General features: G+C 51.2%; 1 protein-coding gene across 5 annotated transcripts in view; it reads left to right on the top strand.

The window, feature by feature from the left end:
- Positions 1-13864, top strand: part of RPL38 (ribosomal protein L38) — a 694013-nt gene that overhangs the window by 659193 nt on the left and 20956 nt on the right. The window contains exon 1 of one of the 5 annotated variants that reach the window (XM_050765770.1): positions 12361-12370. The exons of the other annotated variants lie outside the window; for them this stretch is intronic. The gene's annotated coding sequence lies outside the window, so the exon portion shown is untranslated. Of the gene's footprint in view, positions 1-12360; positions 12371-13864 lie in introns of those variants that run through there. 5 annotated transcript variants of the gene reach the window in all.

Raw genomic sequence — 13864 nt, 5'->3', positions numbered from 1 at the left:
AATCATCCATCGGCCAGCCGCTCCATCATGTGACCCCCCCCGCCAGACGCTTAGTCAGCACTCCCAGGTGCTCAGCGTCATATCAGGCTGTTGACAGTGTGTGTGCCTGCGTGTGCGCGCGCATGGGCGAGCACGGGGAGAGATGTGTGCAGAGGAAAGAAGAGGCACACAGCATGAGTCACTGGCAGACGTAAGCAAGTGAACCATAAAATAATCTAAATTCATTTATTCAACAAATACTTCCCAACACCTGCTGTGCACCAGAGAGAGCTGCTCCCAAGCCACCAAGGGCTCATCCCAACCCTAGCACCTGACGGCTACCTGAAAGTAGTCTACCCCACACTCCTACCCTCCAGTTAACCCACTCTGCATATGTTAAAGACAGTTTTACCACTGGCTTGCATGTCTGCATCCCCAGTAGCTAGCACACAGGAGGGACCTCATATGTGCTTATTGAAGTCATTAATCCAGTCCAGCGCCTGCCAAAGCGGGAATCTCTTCTGATAACGTCACCGATGGCTGCTCTCCCAGCCCCCTCAAGGGCCATCGGTTATTCCATACGCTGTTGTGTCCATCAGGGTTCTGTGGCAAGGGACAGAACAGCCACTCAGATTCACTGGAGCAGAGAAGGGAGCTGCTCAGGGAGAGAGGGCAGAGTCGGGTGCTGGCAGGCACAGATTGAGGGTAAGAAAGAGAACGGAGTCAGGTGCTGGCAGGCCTGAATGACCACATCTGGTTTTCCCATCCTTCTATTCTGTTTTCCTTAGCCCCCTGCCACACCCATATCCCCATCTCCAGGTTCTGCCTCTGTTTGTTGCTGGCCCCGGCCTGTCCTTCTGCGTAACAGCTGCCTTCATGCAGCCCGAGGAAGGGAGATGGCCACAGGCTCCTCCAGGCTTGCATGATCCTAGCGCAGGATCCCAGAGGCTCCCTCTCCCTCTCCTGTTGAACATATCTGGTTTTGGGGTTTTTTTTGTTTTTTTGGGTTTTTTTTTTTTTGAGACAGAGTTTTGCTCCTGTTGCCCAGGCTAGAGTGCAATGGTGCAGTCTCAGCTCACAGTATCCTCCACCTCCTGGGTTCAAGCAATTCTCCTGCCTCAACCTCCCAAGTACCGAGGTAGCTGGGATTACAGGCACGTGCCACCACGCCCAGCTAATTTTATACTTTTTTAGTGGAGATGGGGTTTCGCCATGTTGGCCAGGCTGGTCTTGAACTCCCGACCTCAGAAGATCCACCCGCCTTGGCCTCCCAAAGTGCTGGGATTATAGGTGTGAGCCACTGCACCCGGCCATATCTTGAGGAATATCTAAATCTCAGGAATGACTCTGTCTGAACCAGCTCCGATCCCTGAGTCCCCACTGCCCAACCTCCTGTGCATTCTTAAGGCCTGAGAGACAGGTACAGTGTCCCAGGGGGCACATGTCTGCCCCTGTGGTCAAGGGGAGGGGAAAGGACACGGTCATTGCCTGCCCATCAGAATCATGTACAATGGGGAGTAGGACAGAAGAATCTCCCAAATGAGGAAGGGTATCTTACCAGGAAGAGGGAAGGAGACATGCTGAGAAAGTGCAGTGTTTCAACAGTGTCCCCCAAAAAATTCACTTCCATCTGATCCTCAGGATGTGACCTAGTTTGGAAATAGGGTCTTTGCAGATGTAGTTAGGGTAAGGATCAAGAAGAGATTATCCTCCTGATAATCTCTTTGAAGGGTGTTTTGGAGGTCCAGCCGTGGTGGCTGACGCCTGTAATACCAACACTTTGAGAGGCTGAGGTGGGCAGATCACCTGAGGTCAGGAGTTCAAGACCAGCCTGGCCAACATGGCCAAACCCCATCTCTACAAAAAATACAAAAATTAGCCAGGCGTGGTGGCACACATGGTGGCTGTAATACCAGCTACTTGGGAGACTGAAGCAGGAGAATCGCTTGAACCTGGAAGGCAGAGTTTGCAGTGAGCTGAGACTGCACCACTGCACTCCAGCCTGAGCAACAGAGTGAGACTCTGTCTCAAAAAAAAAAAAAAAAAAAAAGAGATTATCTTGGATTAGGGTGGGTCCTGAATCCAGTGAGCATGTGTGTCCTTTTAAGAGACAGAAAAGGAAACACACAGACACAGGAAGGGGGTCACGTGAGGATGGAGGCAGAGACTTGAGTGACGTGACCACAAGCCAAGGGACACCAGAAGCCCCGCCAGCAACTGGGATAGACAAAAAGGAACCCTGCCCTAGAGCCTCAGAGGGAGCACAGCCCTTCCGACACCCGGATTTCAGACTTCTGTCCTGAAGAACTGGGAGAGTATCAGTTTCTGTTGTTTTAGGCCAACAAGTGTGTGATCATTTGTGATGGCAGCTCTAAGAAGAGAACCCAGGAGGCCAAGACCAAAAGACATCCACTGTGCCATGTTCTGGGGTGGCGGATGTTTTGGGGGACTGGAAAGCACCTGGTGGAGGTGCCAGCTCACTTCCCAGAGCCATGCCCACCAGCTGCCACTCTGCTGAGGAGACTCGGCTCAGGACCACTCCTCCCTAAACTGTCTGTCTAGAGCCTGCACACATGTGTGACATGGCAGACGCTAAAGGGTCCAGAGATTTTAGGACCCTCCCACCACCATCAACCACTTATGAGTAAACTGAGGCCCAAAGAAGCTAAACAGCCTGTCCCCTTCAGATAGTTAGAAGAATTTCTGAATAAAGGGAAGAATTCTTCAGTAAAATTGATACATGACCTCTTTCTTCTTTGTTAAAAAATCGGATTAATTAGTAAAAGCTGGAGTGTTTGATAGTCACTGCTGAGAACACTGGAATCGTCAGGAAGCTAAACGCTTCTGAGCAACGGGCAAAGCGTTGGAGATGAAGCGGGCACTTTTTTGGCCTAAGATTTTGACAGGGTCAAGAGGACGTTCAACCCCTCACTGAGCCTTCACGCTCCTTGACTACTTTAATTGTTTGGAAGTCAGAAAGTGCAGTAGCTTTCTAGTTTCTTCTTTTCCAGGCTGAGATTTCATTCCTTGAAACATTCTCCTTTCCTTGATACAGTTTGCAGGGCCTCCACCTCGCTGGCAAGCCGTCTGTGCACACACTCACCACTGCTCACTGCAGCCTCACTGCCAGGCTGCCTCCGGTTCTGCCCCTGCCAGGAGACCTGGGCTGGGACAGGATGTTGGCTGCTGCCCGCAGGCACGGGGCTGGGAGAGACGTGCTGAGATCAGGCCTCTCCTGCAGCTTCTCCATCAGCCCCCAGGCCCGGGAGTATACCCAGAACATGGAGAGCCCAGCTCCTGACTCCTCCCATTCCAGTAAGATTGCAACCCTCCCTGGCCCCTCCACATAGAAATCCAGAGCCCAGCCCAGGCAGCTTCTCCAGGCAGCAGGGGGTTCCACAGCCTGATTCAGGACCTCTGGTCTCCCCCCAGGTCCCCAGCTTCTGAGACTTTGACGTACTGACTCCTGCCTCCCACCTGGGAAGCCCAGCAAAGCTGTTGCCTCTCTCCCACTCCTGGAGTTGACAGACTCCAAGCTATTTTTCAGGTGATTTAGGGACCTTCCTGGGAGACGCTTTGAAGCCTCTTCAAAGCCAACTGTGTTGTGAGCAGCTGCCAAGCTGCAGAAAGGCCCCGCAGCCTGGACCACGTCTAATTACCAAGCCCACCGTCACCCTGTTGGTGCCCTTGGTGGGCCCTTCCTCTGCAGCCAGCAGCAAAGGTCCACCGTTACCCAGGAGCAGGAGAAGGGAGGGGAGTCTGCAAGGAACTTCTTCCAAAGGACACCGCACTTCCAAAGAACTGCACTGGAAGAGTTCCCATGAACAAACATGAACAACTGGTCTTACATTTACTAAGCACCAGCACATCCTAGCCCCTGTGCTGTCTCACACTGAGCTAGGCACGAGAAGAAAACAGAAGTTGTGCAAAGGCTCAACTTCTGTTCTCCCCAGCTTCTCTCCTCTGCACTCTAGGCTCTGAGCTGCTGAGCTCCCTGCCCAGGCTGTCTCCGTCTCCTCCAGCCTGGCAAAGGAGCACAGATCATTGATTCTCTCCTGGGCTCCTCACCGGCCCCTCCCCTTGTCTCCGCCTCATTCCCCTGGATCCTTAGTTAAGAAGAGGCAAATGTTCCTTCTCCATTAGCAGCATCATTTAAACAGATGGCTGCGGGGCAGGGCCCGAAGCCTCCCCCTCCCCAGGCCCTGCAGCTTTTCCTTCTACCTGCTTCCCACTCCCAACCCCAGGCAGGGAAGACTGGTGAGAGGCTGCTGGGTGGCTGGGGGAGACCGAGGCAGCAAGAGGCCCCAGAGCTCCACCGGCCTACCTGCCCCCTTAAAATCCCCAGCCCCCTCTCCACCCTGGGCCTGTAGCTTCAGAGCATGGGGCTGAATCTCATCAACACGAAATTTGAAGCCATTAAAATACAATAAAAGAGAAATTAAATGTAATCGCTCTGTAAATTATAACTAATTGAAACATCAATTGTAATTTTTATGATCTGCATTCGGAGTGAGTGATGGTGGAGTTGCGAAATGAAAGTTAAATAATGATGGTGATGTCCCGAAATGCCCTCTGGCCCCCAGCCTCTGCCTCCCTCCTCCTGCAGGCTTCCCTCCCTTCTCTTCCAGACCCTGCCCGAAAGCTCTGCCTTCCAGAAGTTTCCTCCATGCAACTGTTCCGCATGGCCTCAAAGGCCTCAGTCTGCTCATTCGTGGGTCCTGCTACATTGGGAGGCCTCTTGTATAGGGCCTCAGCAGGCCCTCCTATTTCCCTGCAACCCCCAAAAAGGGCTGGAAGGCCTTCCCGGTTCCACACATTTGGATCACGACCCCCAGGTCCCACCCAACATGCTTGGCCAAACTCCAAGCTTGGAAATGAGAGTGCCTGAAGCCTCCGATTCTCCCAGAACATTCCCAGTTTCTGCCACACGGCCATGGAATCATGAGTCTGGAAGGACTACAGGTCGCCTGATCCATCCCCTTGCTTCCCTCCCAGCTCGAGCAAGGAACTCCAGGGCCCTGGGTCAGTTGTTCAACACCGGCACCAGCTTCCCTCCCCTCGTCCCGTGGCCGGCAGTGATGGGGAAAATGTGAGTGACCCTGCCTAGGTGTGGGGACCCTGCCATGTTCTGGCCGCCCTTCCTCCTCCCTGCTTGCCACCTCTCCACGCTGTGTGTGGCACCCACGAGAGCACGGCACCCACGAGAGCACGGCACCCACGAGAGCACGGCGTGTGTGCTGCGGAGGCCAGCAGACCTGCATTACGTCTCCACCATGAGGGCACTGCTACTCGGCTTCTCTCAGACTCCGTTTCCGAGCAGTGACTGAGAGACAATAATGACATTCACCTGAGAGGCCTGGGCTATTTAGTAACAACAGTGTTTGTGAAGCTCTTAGCACAGAGCCTAGCACAGAGCCAATCACAGAGCAGGCACCTATTAAATCTAGGGATGACCACTGTCATGGTTTGTCATTATGTAGCCCAGCTCCAGGCTGTTTTCATTTTGCTCCCAGCAGATCCCCGGGACCTGGTCCCTTCCCCCCCCGACCCCTACCAACTCCCTCTCCAGTACATTGGCTGCCCCTCTGCAGATGTGAGGCAGGCAGCTGGCTACAGGCGCTCCCCACACCTTCTCCTGGCTGAAGACTTCTTTGGATTTTGTCAGGAAAATAATGGATCTTCCACAGGGTAAGAAAACAAACCCCTGGTCTCCGCTGCTTCTGGCAGAGACAGGCCAGCTCCTGGCCCCCTGGATCCCAGCAGACTGGCCGCTGACTGACAGAGGAGGCCTGGTCTCTGGAGTGGCCAACTCCCAGCTGAAGTGGATGGGGAGACAAGGTTAGGAAAGCCAGTCTACTCCCACCTCCTCCCAGAAAAAGCCTTGAAGAAGTTTTATTTTGATAGCCCGGTGTGGCGACTTACACCTGTAATCCCATCACTTTGGGACACCAAGGCGGGTGGATCACCTGAGGCCAGGAGTTGGAGACCAGCCTGGCCATCATGATGAAACCCCATCTCTATTAAAAATACAAACATTATCTGGGCATGGTGGTACATGCCTGTAGTTCCAGCTGAGGCAGGAAAATCGCTTGAACCTGGGAGGCAGAGGTTGCAGTGAGCCGAGATCGCACCACTGCGCTGCAGCCTGGGCAACAGAGCGAAACTCCACCTCAACAACAACAACAACAAAAGCTTTATTTTGAGGTACAGACTTCTAGAATCATCACAACATTCCCCCAATGCCTGTTTCTCATGAGCTGACCTCTGCCTAGAACCGCTCCATCTCAGAACATAACAGACACTTGGCTGATTTCCCTAGTGCTGGTTATTTCCCTAGCTCAGGAATCAGGACCTGAGCCCTGGGCCGCCTGACTTTCTCACCCAGGGAGCCTGGTCACTCCTCCCCTTGGCTGGCACACAGCTTTGCACAGAACAGATGAGCTAATTCAGTCCTTCTACAGCTACCCGAGGTGCGGGACCTGTGGGTTTTTTTTAATCACCAGTCTGTGACAGATCAATACGTTAAAATATTTTTATTAAGATATAATTCACATACTATAAAGTTCACTCTTTTAAGATGTGCAGTTCCGTGGTTTTCAATGTATTTCAGAACATTGCACAGCCATCACCACCACCTAATTCCGCAACATTTTCATCAGCCCAGAAAGAAATCCATACCCCTTAATACTTACTCCTCATTTCCTCCTTCCCCTGGCCCTGGCAATCACTAATCTATTTTCTGTTTCTGTGGATTTGCCTATTCTATACATTTCATATAAATGGAAACATGCAATACGTGGCTTCTTTCACTTGGCATAATGTTTTCAAGCTTCATCCATGTCATAGCATGGATCAGAACTTCATTCCGTTTTGTAGTTGATTAATATTCCATCCTATAGGCCGGGCATGGTGGCTCACACCTGTAATCCCAGCACTTTGGGAGGCCGAGGCATGCGGAGGAACTCCTGAGGTCAGGAGTTGGAGACCAGCCTGATGAAACCCCATCTCTACTAAAAATACAAAAAATTGGCTGGATGTGGTGGTGCACACCTATAATCCCAGCTACTCAGGAGGCTGAGGCAGGATAATTGCTTGAACCCCAGAGGCAGAGGTTGCAGTGAGCCAAGATCGCACGCCGTACTCTAACCTGGGCAACAAGAGTGAAACTCTGTCTCAAAAACAAACAAACAAACAAACAAATCCGTCCTATAGATATACCACTTTGGAATTTTTCTAGGAGGCGGGGGGATGGTTTGTGTTGTTTTTGTTGTTGTTTTGAGATGGAGTTTCGCTCTGTCACCCAGGCTGGAGTGCAGTGGTACAATCTCAGCTCACTGCAACCTCCACCTCCCAGTTTCAAGTGATTCTCCTGCCTCGGCCTCCTGAGTAGCTGGGATTACAGGTGTGTGCCACTACGCCCGGCCAATTTTTGTATTTTTAGTATAGACGGGGTTTCACCATGTTGGCCAGGCTGGTCTTGAGCTCCTGGCCTCAAATCCCAAAGTGCTGGGATTCCAGGTGTGAGCCACTGTGCCCAGCCAAGATATACCACATTTTGTTTATCCATTCATCAGTTGATGTACATTTGAGCTGTTTCCACTTTTTGGCAATTGTTAGTGATGTTATAACAAATATTTACGTACAAGTTTTGGTGTGATCATACGTTTTCAATTCTCTTGAGTATACCCCTGGGAGTAGGATTCCAGGTTTAACTGTTTAAGGAACTGCCAAAGTGGTGTTACCATCACTGTGTTTGCAAAAATAAGATGAATATTAATTATTAGAAAAAATAAAATTCGAAATAACATACAAAACGCAAGGCTAATTTTTATTATTAAATCAACGGGTGTAAAATTACCTTGTCAAATTGCTATGACCATTTCTATTTCCTCTCAGTTTCTAAACTTGCTTGGTCAATGATGGGTAACACACAGTTCTTAGACTGGCACCAGCCCTTGGGCCATGCTTTGAGCAGCCTGGACCATCTGCATCCTCTCCACTGCCTCCAGCATGAAGGGCAGCCCCTTGGTGTGGGGTACAAGCCCCACCCAACACCGGCCTCTCCAGCCTCATTTCACACCAGCCACACTGTGTGCCCATTCTGTCCCCAGGACTCCCTTCCTGCCCCACCTTGGACTGATCAATCCCTTTTTTTTTTTTTTTTTTTTTTTTTTTGAGATGAAGTCTCACTCTGTCGCCCAAGCTGCAGTGCAGTGGCGCAATCTCGGCTCACTGCAACCTCTGCCTCCGGGTCTCAAGCGATTCTCCTGCCTCAGCCTCCAGAGTAGCTGGGACTATAGGTGCGCGCCACCACGTCCAGCTAATTTTTTGTATTTTAGTAGAGACGGGGTTTCACCGTATTGCCCAGAGTGGTCTTGAACTCCTGAGCTCAAGCGATCTACCCACCTCGGCCTCCCAAAGTGCTGGGATTACAGGCTTGAGCCACCACGTCCAGCCTAATCCCTCTTATTTCCAGTTGGCAGCCAAATCACCCCCTCTAGGAAGCCCTCTTAAGACCCCGAATCTGGATTAGGTGTCTCCTCAAAGGCCTCCCAGTTACAAAGCTCAACCGTTTACTCCCCTGTTTGCTTGGTAACGATCTGATTGGCGTCTCTCTCCTCCACTGTTAGAGCCTCCTTTAGGGCAGAGGCTCTTCCAAGAAGAGAAGCATCCAAGACACAGGGCGACTGTGTCATAGAGTGACTATGTAATTTAAAGTCCAAGCCAGGACATTTTTTAGAGTGAAAGAGGGAGCTGTTAATGATTATGCCAGGACACCAGGCATAAACCAGAGCTGTCCTGGGCAAACAAGGACTCGCAATCACTCTGTCTAGAAACTTCAGTCCCAGGGAGGGGCCTATGGGAAAAACACAGGGATGGGAAGAAACAAGGAAGTAAACAGCGCTGGGGAGGGCCAGAGCAACAGGTCCCCTCCCTCAGGACCCAAGTGGTCCTCTGCAGTCCTGCGGTCTGGTCGTGCTCCTTGGACACCAATACCATGGCCACTTTCTCTAGCACCAGGTGGACCACCCCCACTGAGCAATCTCATCATCCCTACGTCCCAAGAAGATGGCCTTCTCATGTCCTTCTACATGCTTGCTTTAGGCTCGGATGTTGATCCTGGGTTCCAACAGTCAAGGCCAAGTTTTCTGAGTCGTGGAGAGTACCAGACAAGAGAAGCGGGGTTCCTGTGGCCTCTCACTTCACATGGGGACACAGGTGGATCAGGTACCTTGGAGTCTTGCAGGCTGTCTGCTACGTTGTGGGTATGACTGGCTAGGGCTGGCCTTGCAGGCAGTAAAAGAATGTAACAAGACAGTCCTAGGTAAAGAAAGGCAGATTTATTAGAGAAGGTGCAAAGATACATTAAGAAACATTGCAAGGGTCCAATGGGCAGCACAGCAGAGAAGGGGCTGTCTGCAAAGGGGCAGGGGCTGCAGGGCAGTTTCATAGGGTCGTGTTTCTGGGGCTACGTGCAGAGTGAGGTAGTCGTGTCAGCAGGTTGTCTGTTATTAGAACAATTGTTCTCCCCACCCCTCCACCCCATCCCCACATCCCCGCCCCACCACCCCAGACCCATTCTTCCTTGTTGCTTACTTCTCGGGACTCCACATACTAGAACTGAGTTTTTCATTTTGGTACCCCAGCACCCAGCCTAGTGAGTACTCCATGAGTGTTGGCTGAATGAATGAATGAATGAATGAATGAATGCAAGCCTCAATGTCCCCATAACAACAGGCAATAGGATTTCCTAGAAACTAAAGAATCTTGGCCTTGTCACTGGCCAGAGGCAGTCAGCCAAGGAGTCATCTTTTCCTGCTAAAAACTCGAAAAAAAAAAAAGTGATGAGAAAGGCCAGGTGCAGTGGCTCACGCCTGTAATCCCAGCACTTTGGGAGGCCAAGGCGGGTGGATCACCTGAGGTCAGGTGTTCAAGACCAGCCTGGCCAACATGGCGAAACCCTATCTCTACTAAAAATACAAAAAGTAACCAGGCGCAGAGGTGCACGTCCGTAATCCCAGCTACTTGGGAGGCCGAGGAATGAGAATTGCTTGAACCTGGGAGGCAGAGGTTGCAGTGAGCCAAGATTGTGCCACCGCAATCCAGCCTGGGCGACAGAGCGAGACTCCATTTCAAAAAAATGAAAGTGATGAGAAGCAAAAGCTGTGTAAGGCTGGTGGCTCCCCTGGTTCCTGGGTTACGAAGTGGCAGCGTCTCCCTTGGGCTGAGATTTGTAGTTCCTGGGTAAATGCCAGGGTTTAATGGGCGTGCTAGGGAAAATGTTTTTTAGTGAGTGGTAAATGTCTCCCTGGTGCCTGCGGCGGTAATTACTTCAATGGGACGATCTCTCTTTAGCATGCTCCTGGCCAGGAGGTAGGGAGGGGCTCTGAACAGAGGGACCAGCTCTGGAAGCTGTGGCCAAGGGCATCTCTTGGAGGAAGCCGAGGGAGGAAGAAGGAAGAGACACAGGTGAGCCCACACCTGGCCCAAGCCAGGAGGACAGCGGCCCGGGGGTGCCTGGGTTCAGGGTAGCCAAGGCAGGAATGTGTGTCGTGTGTCAGTGCTTCAGGTTTAATTATTGGGTCATTATTGGGTCTCTACCTGGATGAGGTTACAAGAAAAAAATTTTAAAGTTTTTATTGAATTATAAAACACGTACCTAAAATGCACAGATGATAGTGTTTATTTAGCAAGCCAAATTTTCACAAACTGAACCTTACAGCAAACCAGTTCCCAGAGCAAGAAATAGAACAGAACAGCCCCCAAGAAGCCCAAAAGTCCTTCCCAGCCACTCCCCACCCCCAAGGTGACCACTGCCCTGACCTTTGTCATCATGTCAGTTTTGCAGGAAAACTCGGTAATATCACAGGGGATGGTCAATGCTGAGGGAATCACATGCATGGGGGACTCAGGGGGCACAGAGGACGGACATGTCACACAACCCACAGCTTGGAGAAGACTCCAGGAGGAGGTGATGTCTGAACCAAGTCCTGGAGGATGAACAGACGTGAAGGCAGAGGTGGAGAAAGGGGTGTGTGTGCGTGTGCATGTGTGTATGTGTGCATACGTGTGTGTGCGTGTGAGTATGTGCGTGCACGTGCATATGTGTGCATGTGTGCACATGTGTGTGCATATGTGTGCGCGTGTGTGCATGTGTGTGTGCACGCATGTGTGTGCCGTGCGTGTCATCATCCTAGTTTATTGGTTCCTTCCACCTGTGGCTATTAATCTTTCCATTCTATGAAATTAAATGAGTTCAAGAAGAACTCAGGGGCCAGGCACTGTGGCTCCCACCTGTAATCCCAGCACTTTGGGAGGCCGAGGCGGGCGGAAAACCTGAGGTCAGGAGGTTGAGATCATCCTGACCAACATGGTGAAACCCAGTCTCTACTAAAAACTACAAAAATTAGCTGGTGACCAGCACCTGTAATCCAAGCTACTCGGGAGGCTGAGGCAGGAGAATTGCTTGAGCCCTGGAGGTGGAGGTTGCAGTGAGCCGAGATCGTGCCATCGCACTCTAGCCTGGGCGACAAGAGCGAAACTCCATCTCAAAAAAGAAGGAGGAGGAGGAGGAGGAGAGAAAGAAGAAGAAGAATGCAGGTTAGCTTGAGGTTTCTCAGTCTCCACACTATTGACATTTCAGGCCAGATTGTTCTTTGTTATGGGGCTTTCCTCTGCACTGTAGGACATTTGGCAGCACCCCGGCCTCTACCCACTAGATGCTAGTGGAAATTCTCCTCCCAAGTTGTAACAACTAAAAATGTCTCCCAATGTTCCTGGGGAGGGGGACAAATTGCCCTTCTCTGTCTGAGAACCCCAGATTAGCTGAAGAGAACTACCAGTGGCCAACAACTTGGTGAATAAATGACGTATGTGAGCTGTCAGGAGGATCCTGGCAGAGACTGGCCTACCCTGTGCCTGGAGGCAGGGGGATGAAGAGGTTGTGTTTGGGAGGGCCTGCCTGACCCCCAGCTCCAGCACTGGGCAGCATCTCCCAGCCACCAGTGGGGACCTAGGAGGTTGCAGGTGGTCAGCCCTAGGACTGGGAGCAAAGAGGAGAGACAGGGAGGCGATGTCTGAACCAAGCCCTGGAGGATGAACAGATGCGAAGGCAGAGGTGGAGAAAAGTGTGTGCATGCGTGTGTGTGCGTGCGTGCGTGTGTGTGTGTGTGTGTGTGTGTGTGTGTCCCTGAGTGGCCCAAGCCAGGAGCAGGACTTGCTCCCTGCTCCAGAGAGATAAGGGGGAGAATATCACAACAGAAGGGCCTTCCTGTTGCTGAGATCGGATTTCAATTAAAATGATTAGCTCTGTTTATTTAGGCTCCACAGCTGCGTACAATCTATTGCGTGTTATTGCAAGTTTAAAGAAATAAAGGAGGGGCATGGGGGGAGGGGAAGCATTTCAGCCTAAATGGAAAAAGTCCTCCTGTAATTACGAGATTGGAGAATATCCGCGGAGGGGATCAATAATGGGAAATCTAAGTGCCACTGTTTGCCGAGATTACAGTTTTGAATCGCTCCATCTTGGATTTTAATTTTCTTTCTCATTGTCACATCACCCTGAGCTGTGATCCCAGCCCCACCTCCCCGCTTCAGAGAGGCAGGCGGTAGGGCTGAACCAAAGCGCCGCAGTCAGGGCACATCTGACCTTCTTTCACACCTTTTATTGCGGTGTAACAAATGACCACGCACTTAGGAGCTTAAGACAATACACGTTTATTGTCTCACAGTTTCTGTGGGTCAGGAGCCTGGTGATGGTTCAACTGGGTCCTCTGTTCAGGGTCCTGAAAGGCAGCACTCAATGTGTCTCCTGGGACTGGGTCTCATCTGACGTTCGGGGTCCTCTTTCAAGCACATGGAGTCGCTGGCAGAATTCATTTCCTTACAGCTGTAGACTCGCGGCAGCTTGCTTCTTCAAAACCAGGAGGAGAGAGGCTCTGATGTCCAGGTCTTCTTTAAAAGTGCTTGCTGAGCTGGGTGCAGTGGCTCATGGGCTGGGGGCAGTGGTGCACGTCTGTAATCCCAGCAGTTTGGGAGGCCAAGGAGGGCGGATCACTTGAGGTCAGGAGTTCCAGACCAGCCTGGCCAACATGGCAAAACTGCATCTCTATTAAAAGTACAAAATTAGCCAGGCATGGTGGTACACGTCTGTGATCCCAGCTACTTGGGAGGCTGAGGTATAAGAATCGCTTGAACCTGGGAGGTGGAGGTGGTAGTGAGCTGAGATCACACCACTGCACTCCAGCTTGAGCAACAGAGAGAGACTCTGTCTCGAATAATAAAATAAAATAAAATGCTCACCTGATTAGTCCAGGCCCATCCAAGATAATCTCCCTTTTGATCAACTTAAAGTTAACTGTTTAGAGACCTTAATGACATCTGCAAAACCTCTTCAACTTTGCCATATTCTTTTTAGAGAAGAGGTCTTATTCTGTCGTGCAGCCTCCACTTCGACCTCCCAGGCTCAAGCAATCCTGCCACCTCAGCCTGCTGAGTAGCTGGAACCACAGGTGTGTGTGACATCATGCCTGGCTAATTTTCTTTTGTTTTTAGTAGAGACAAGGTTTCACTATGTTGCCCAGGCTTGTTTCAAACTCCTGGACTCAAGCAATCCTCCTGCCTCAGCCTCTCAAAGTGCTGGGATTACAGGCGTGAGCCACTGTGCCCAGTCATCTTTGCCATATTCTATTAACTAGAAGCAAGTTACATGTCTCACCCACACACAAGGGGAGGGAATCATACAACGGTGTGTAAGCCCTTGGGGCTCATCTTACAATTCTGCCTCACTCACCCTCCATCAGAGCTCTCTCTCTCCAGCTTCTTCTTCCCAGATTCCCAGAGCGAGGCCTTGAAAAGACATCCCTTCCTGAGCCATCCTCACCCC

This window comes from Macaca thibetana, chromosome 16 (genome assembly GCF_024542745.1).
Source record: "Macaca thibetana thibetana isolate TM-01 chromosome 16, ASM2454274v1, whole genome shotgun sequence".
Lineage (NCBI taxonomy): Eukaryota > Metazoa > Chordata > Mammalia > Primates > Cercopithecidae > Macaca > Macaca thibetana.
The sequence above is the reverse complement of the archived record's forward strand: the minus strand, read 5'-3'. Positions and strand labels throughout refer to the sequence as shown.